At 27.8% G+C, this 6,890-nt stretch overlaps 1 long non-coding RNA gene across 5 annotated transcripts in view; it reads right to left on the bottom strand.

Moving 5' to 3' along the window:
- Positions 1–311: 311 nt before the first annotated feature.
- LOC106678939 (uncharacterized) overlaps positions 312–6,890 on the bottom strand; it is an 11,847-nt gene continuing 5,268 nt past the window's right edge. For 2 of the 5 annotated variants that reach the window (XR_001342862.2, XR_010845040.1), the window contains exons 2-4: positions 5,563–5,662; positions 5,361–5,467; positions 312–2,160 (exon numbers count right to left, since the gene is read on the bottom strand). This is a non-coding gene — a long non-coding RNA (uncharacterized lncRNA). Of the gene's footprint in view, positions 2,161–5,193; positions 5,468–5,562; positions 5,784–6,890 lie in introns of those variants that run through there. The other 3 variants (XR_010845028.1, XR_001342861.3, XR_010845022.1) reach the window with 3 other exon arrangements.

Raw genomic sequence — 6,890 nt, 5'->3', positions numbered from 1 at the left:
TTCTAAAGATAACTCCTCTTTACCTCATTGATTTTACTATTGTACTTAACATTTTATATATTTCCACTAGATATATTTTTTTAATTTGTAATCATTTTTTCCTTACACTATTCTTGAAAATATAGCCATGAAGAAGATTAACAAAATGAGTCCAAGTATTGGCAGGTATTATTTTATTGATCAATAAACTATTATAATGAGATAATAATAATAAGAGTATAAAGTTTACAAAGATTATCTTACAATATATTGTATTATCAACAAATAAAGTAATTTATAATAAGGAATAACAGTTTCCATAATATTTGCCAATGTGAATTCATTAAGTGTTGATTTCTTGTTGTCTAGGAAAAAAAAAAATTTAAACTACATACAAACAGAAGTCTATATCGAAGAAAGTTAAATGTTGTAGTAATTAGTTTTGTAGAAGCAGCAGACTCCACAATATTTCCCAAAATAAATTCACAAAATTTTGATTTCTCAACATTCAAAAAAAAAAAGAAGAAGAAGAAGAGTTTTTTTTTTTTAAATTGTATTTCAGGAACTATCAAATTTAAACAGAACAACAAAGGCTCAAATTCACTCTACTATAAAAATCGTATTAATGTATTTTTTTGTGCAGTAGGTAGCTTTAATGATATTGAATTTTCAAGAATAAAACAAACTAAGTCGTATCTGAAATAGTTCAATAACTATTTTTCAAGGATATTAAATGAATCTGCTTTTACAGTATAAGTAAAGATCAAATTACTTTATGACAGAAAATAAATACATTTTAAAATAATTTAATTATCCATCATTTCTTATTATGTTGGCTTTCTTTTTCTTTTTTTTTTTTTTGTTCTTCAAGAACACAATTGTTTGAAATAAATCAAACTCTGTGCAAAACATGTCACAATTTTCTGCATTTGCTCCTATACTATTAAAACTGTCATAAATTTACTATAAATTTTATTTTTTTACACTCCCAACCATTATCTCCTACAAAATAAGTAATGCTAAGATCTTATTTCATAATTTGGCTGTTTGATTTATAGAAAAGAATCAAAGTGGAAAGAGCAACGTTAGAAACATCATTCTGTTAATCGATCATATTTATAAATGAGATAATGACAAGAACATTTCTAATACAATTATTAAGAATTATTACAATTATCAAGCCAGATACTGATTATAAACAAAATATGTGGTATAAGTTACAAACTAGCTATTATAAATCTAATCAATACTATACTTTATTATCCAAGAGATGTATACATGGTGACTGTGATATGAGTTAACACCTTTAAAAGTTGTAAACCTTTTTAAGCCAGCCCTTCCACAATTTTGCCTGAAAATTCATCATAGCACTGATGTCAAATGTTTTGTGCTTAGTCTATCAAAAATGGGAAAAACTAGCTTGGTTAAATCCAAATTTCACATCTAAAAATATCTGTTAATAATATTTAAAAAAAAAAAAAAAGTAACCTATCTACTTTATAAAATATTTCAAATTTTCTGCTCGTGGTTCTGTTGATTAATTGTTTTGTCTCTTCAAACCATTCCAATCCTTCCTTTTGAAGTGCCTTCATCCCTAAAACCACTAGAAGGTAAGCACAAAGAGCGCTGAATTTTCTCAGAGATATTCTCATGCAAATGATATAAAAAAATGTATGGACAACTGATCTTTGAAACGCAAAGTTCTTCATCCCTGACCTACAGAATGTGTAGACAAATAAAGAAACTCCAACTTCACAAGAATAGCTTTCAGAATAAAGTGTTATTCTGGTAAACAAGAATTAATCCAAAATCTTATGAGGTCAATTGAATGTAAGCCTTAATTAATCCTAAAGAAAGAAATATCCTTTATTGAAATGTGTCTAAGGAAAAGTAATAATAAAAATTTGTTTTCAGGACTGTTGTTTTTATTTTGATTTAAAGTCCTTATTATATTCCAGATTTCCTTTCTAGGTTATTTATTGCTAATGACAAGGTGAACGATTACTCAAACTAATACATTACTTATTACACAATAATTAACACAACAATTAGTTTGAGAGCTAACTCCTTCATAAAATTGAATTTTAGTTTTAGCTATGGCATGGATATAGATTAGAATGTTCACAAAAGGGAAGAGCCATTGCCTCTCCTATCACCTTCTAGGATCTCCCTAGAATTTTCCTGTAAAAAAAAAATTATCATTATTTTATAAGTCAGGTTGCTTAAATAATTCTTTTATAAATAGAAAATAAATTTTATTCCAGGACTAGCTCGCTTGAGAATTATAAAAAGATATAATTTAAAAAAACATATCTAACAAGAAACTACAGTAATAAAAATATCTCAGTATTTACAATAAAAAAAATATCAGTTGGCAAAATAAAAAAATATTATTCTAAATTAAAAATTGAAGAATTAAAAAAAGTAAATGAAAGAACTAAAAATAATAACTAGAATCTAAACAGAATAGTAAAATCATAAAAACTGAAGGTGTCTGTACTTGTGATTTGTATTTTACACTGAATTTTTGAGTTGCATAGTAAGATTATTTGTTATTTAGGAACTGTCACTGCCTGGGCAAACTTATAAAAACATGATCAAGGAAAAGTTACCAGATGATTTACCCATCCAAGATCCAGACTAAATTATATAAGATTACATTTTTATTTCTAGTAAACTAAGTAAAATAGCTTAAAGTTCATCTTAAGATATTTTTTTTGTTTAAGGTTATATAGAGAATATTTACTTAAAAAGTTAAGATTATAATGATCACATTAACTATCTTAGTTCCATTGGGTGCTACTAGGATCCAACACATTACTAATTTTTGAAATAACATTTGAATAAATCCTCCGACACCTGTCACATTCAATAAATTTTAGTGTGAAACTGTCTGAAATATTAGAGAGAATTTTCAAACGTATACACATTTTTTCTTCTTAAAAATGTTGCAAGAGGTCCTTTCAAGACCTCATGACTTTTTTCTTTATTTAAAAAAAAATACTTTATAATTAATATACAAATAATTTGTTATAATAAAAAATACTTATTACATTATGAATGATGAGTCTGAGTATATATGAGTCTATCAGGGATAAGACTTACCACTAAAATTAAGAGAAATATTACTTTGATCAGAGAAGGATTTTTATAAAGAGAAATTAGCATTCATTAAAATAATGAAAATTAAATAATTAAATAAATGAGTCAAGTGAAGCAGGTAAAATAGAATGTATATACATATGTGGGGGAGAGGATAGAGAAGTAAAGAAATATAAATATTTATGAATAGCAATTTCTGGTAACTTATGTTTACATTTTAAGGAAAAATTCAGAGAGACAATTGGGTATAAATAGTATCTAGAGCACTTGTTTTCGGTAACAAATATATTTCAAAATCAACAAAGTATAGGATATATCAGTCAATTGTCCATTCCGTTAAGCATTATGATGTACGATTCTAGGGATAATATAAATTCCAACAAACAGCATGTATTCACAGGTTGTTTATAAAAAAGCATTTTCACCTCTCAGAGAATACTCTTAACTATATGTTATATTTGGAAACAGATAAGGACTTAGTGTTCTTATTTACCTTGTAGTCACATGTAAATTACATTATAAAATATGAAAACTGCTGTTTACCAAAAATTTTAACATAAAAAAAATAATAATAGCTGCTTTAATGAATGGATGAAATTAGCTGAAAGTTTAGGCAGTACATTCAATTGGGAATTTGAGTCTGTGGAATGGAAAAACCTGATGCGGACATACTCCCATACCACCTTCCTTGAAGATGGAGTTTATCCTGTGTCCTGTCAGGAATGTTGGTTTGCAGCTATGGTTGCCACTATTTTCTTTGGTGGAAGCGATCTTTTAGTTTTTGTGCCGCACCTACCGTTCCTATCTAAGTCGGAATAAAGTAGAGAGTTTGGGTGAAAATATTGGAGTTCAGCAAGTTGTTCCAAGTATTGTTGATTTATAATTTACTCAGGTAGTGCTAGTAGGTTGGTCCCAGTAAGATAATGTGTGAAGAACACTTATCTTCTCCTTACTGCTTACAGTGCCAGTTTGTGCCATGCGGTGTGAGTTGGCTGAATTACTTCAGTGTTTTGTTGAGGGTATAGTCGAAGCATCATAGGTGCCTGTTTTGCCTTTGTCAGCTAGGATTGAGGTCCAGTGAAGAGATTTGTTGAAGTCAATGCTAGATTCATAAATAATGAAACCTTAATTAAATTAAGTTTATGACTAAATTAAGAATTGACACTACAGAAATTATTGGTTTGTGGTGTCATTAAACAAAAAAATTTTTGCAAGCTTAATTCTTTAAGAAAAAGACTAATTGGGACTTGTGAAACAATAACACATATCTATTGCCGTACATAACTGCTGTTATGTAACAAAGGTGCTAAGCCTCTGGACAACATTTAATAAGAATGTTAGTGCTCACATTTCATCTATAAAGTAGATGGAACACATATTAATTTATTTATTATAACCTAAATAATTCATAACAATTCAAATCTTTAGACTTGAATATCTTCTAAACAAAGAATTAACGGACACACCTCTTGGTGGCATTTTTTTTCTTGTTTTGAGGTCCTTAATTCATATTTTCAGTTTGGGGACTTAAGCTTGGAATACCCTGTATTGTCGTGCAAATTATTGTAGTAGAATGATGGTATAACATAAAAATTAGAATAATAACTTTTTCTGAAAACAGATTAGATTATAGACACTACATTCCAACTACTTACGATTACAGATACTATGTCCTATCCTTTACATTATCAAGATTTAGGTATAATTTGAAAATTATTTTCTTAATTTCAAAAACTGTGGTATTATATGTTCATATAAGTTAAAGAAAAATATTCTTTTACCACTCAATTATCTTTAGGTTAAAAACAAAACCATGTAACACTTGAATATATGGATGATAGTGTTTATGCTACAGTTCGAATGCTTGAACATGATTAAAATTCTAATACAAATTTGCCCTGCCATCAGATAATCAATTATGCAAATAAAATATTGATTAGTAGTTCTGTACTTACTCTAAAATAAACGATTAAATAAATGTGAGAAAAAAAATTAATGGTTTGTAATCCTATTTTAAACTGGAAAACTCAATTAATTTTCTGAAAACCACCTCTATTTGAAATATAGAAAAATAAAAAAGGTATTGTATAGTAGACAGAAGAATTCAGAATATTCCTTAAAGCAAAAATTTATATTCTCCTAAAATGTTACATAATATCTTAATTCACTCATGTCTCCTTTGTTACAATATCTTAAACAGCATAAAAAAATTGGAAGTAAAAAGAGAAACGAACATAGATAATGTAACAAATTATTCGTATTGTACACCACTGTCATACCCCAGAAAGATTCTTCTTTGTAACACGAATCTTTAGTAAATAGTAATTTCCATAGGTTTTTTTATTTTAACATAAACTCCATAGTATTCCTCCGTCTTCAGGGTTCTCTACAAATTTTAAAACAATGCAATAATAAAAAATAAAACTAATCGCATACATATTTTTAAATGTCATTAGTTAAAAATTAGTATATATTAATTACCTTGTACTACAAAAGTTTTCAGATCAGTATGATGCGATCACAGATACGAGTGCCACTCAGTCTCTGTGTCCAATCCGTAAAATTTTATGTCATCATTTAACTAAACAAAACAGATTCTTAAAATAGAAGGGTACTACTTAAACTAACTATCTTTGTGACACTGAATACAAAAGAATTGAACTTTGTCCTAATCCTTATTCCATTATCTATTTTCCTGAGCCTTCCAGGTATTTACCAACTCTCGCTGTTTTTTTCTATTTTTAATTTTCTGAATAATTATCAAACTATTCACATATATCTAAGTCAAAAACTATGCTTAATTTATTTATAATGTCTGCATAATATTTTTTTTTAAATTTCACGTATAGGTTTTGAAATTTACTACGTTGTTATCTTTTGTGATTACGTTATATTTTGTGATATAAATGGCTCCTATTATTTTTCTATCTTTTGTATTCCTTCCCCTGTATAAATCAAATCGGTGATATGAAATTTGTTTTTCGGATTTCTCTAAAATTATTTATTGTTATATATAAAATATAATATAAAACGCTGTTATGGTCAAAGAAAAGCTAAAACTCAATTTGAAAATGAACTAAGTACTGTAATTTCATGGATTTTGTTTATTTTTCATGGTTAATTTTACGTCCTCTGTATATTTGCGTCCTTGGCGGGGCCATCTCGCCGCCTAGCTACGAGATTGGTCTCAATACTCAATGTAATCACTTTGAAAAATATTTAGTATGGATAGTAATATTTACATTTTACAAATAAAGTAATTAAACACATATTAATTTATTTATTATAATCTAAATCTCTTTAACAAAGCGTTAACGGGTCGAAGTGATTACCTTGAGCATTAAGCTAGGCTCGGGCAACTTTCTTCTACAGTTGCTGTGGTCCTAAAGCACAAAAGAGGAGGAAATAGGTCCGGAACCACTGGAACTCCATGCAGCTGGACATTAACATATATTTTTGGTTCGAAGAAAATTTTTTCTAAAAATAGTTCAAATACTAAATATTTTTGAGGATATGAACAACATTATAATTTTAAGTTATTATGAAAGGCTTTTAGTTAGTATTGATTTCTTTAAGAGGTGAAGAGCTATGCAATTATATTAAGCAAAATAAGTTGATCGCTTTTCTGCACATGGGCTGGATTTTATGCATGGGGCTTATACCCTATCCTAAAATAATAACGGCTTTACATTTTGGTATAATTTTTTTTTTTTAATATTTATTTATTGCTATTTACAACTGTACATTATAATACATTTAGTAAATCTGATCTAAGTTAAATTGGAGTGTTACAGGCGTGTAGAGAAACT

This window comes from Halyomorpha halys, unplaced genomic scaffold (genome assembly GCF_000696795.3).
Source record: "Halyomorpha halys isolate HHAL.00 unplaced genomic scaffold, Hhal_1.1 Scaffold169.1, whole genome shotgun sequence".
NCBI classification, from domain to species: domain Eukaryota; kingdom Metazoa; phylum Arthropoda; class Insecta; order Hemiptera; family Pentatomidae; genus Halyomorpha; species Halyomorpha halys.
Note: the sequence above shows the minus strand (reverse complement) of the source record. Positions and strands in the feature narration are given on the sequence as shown.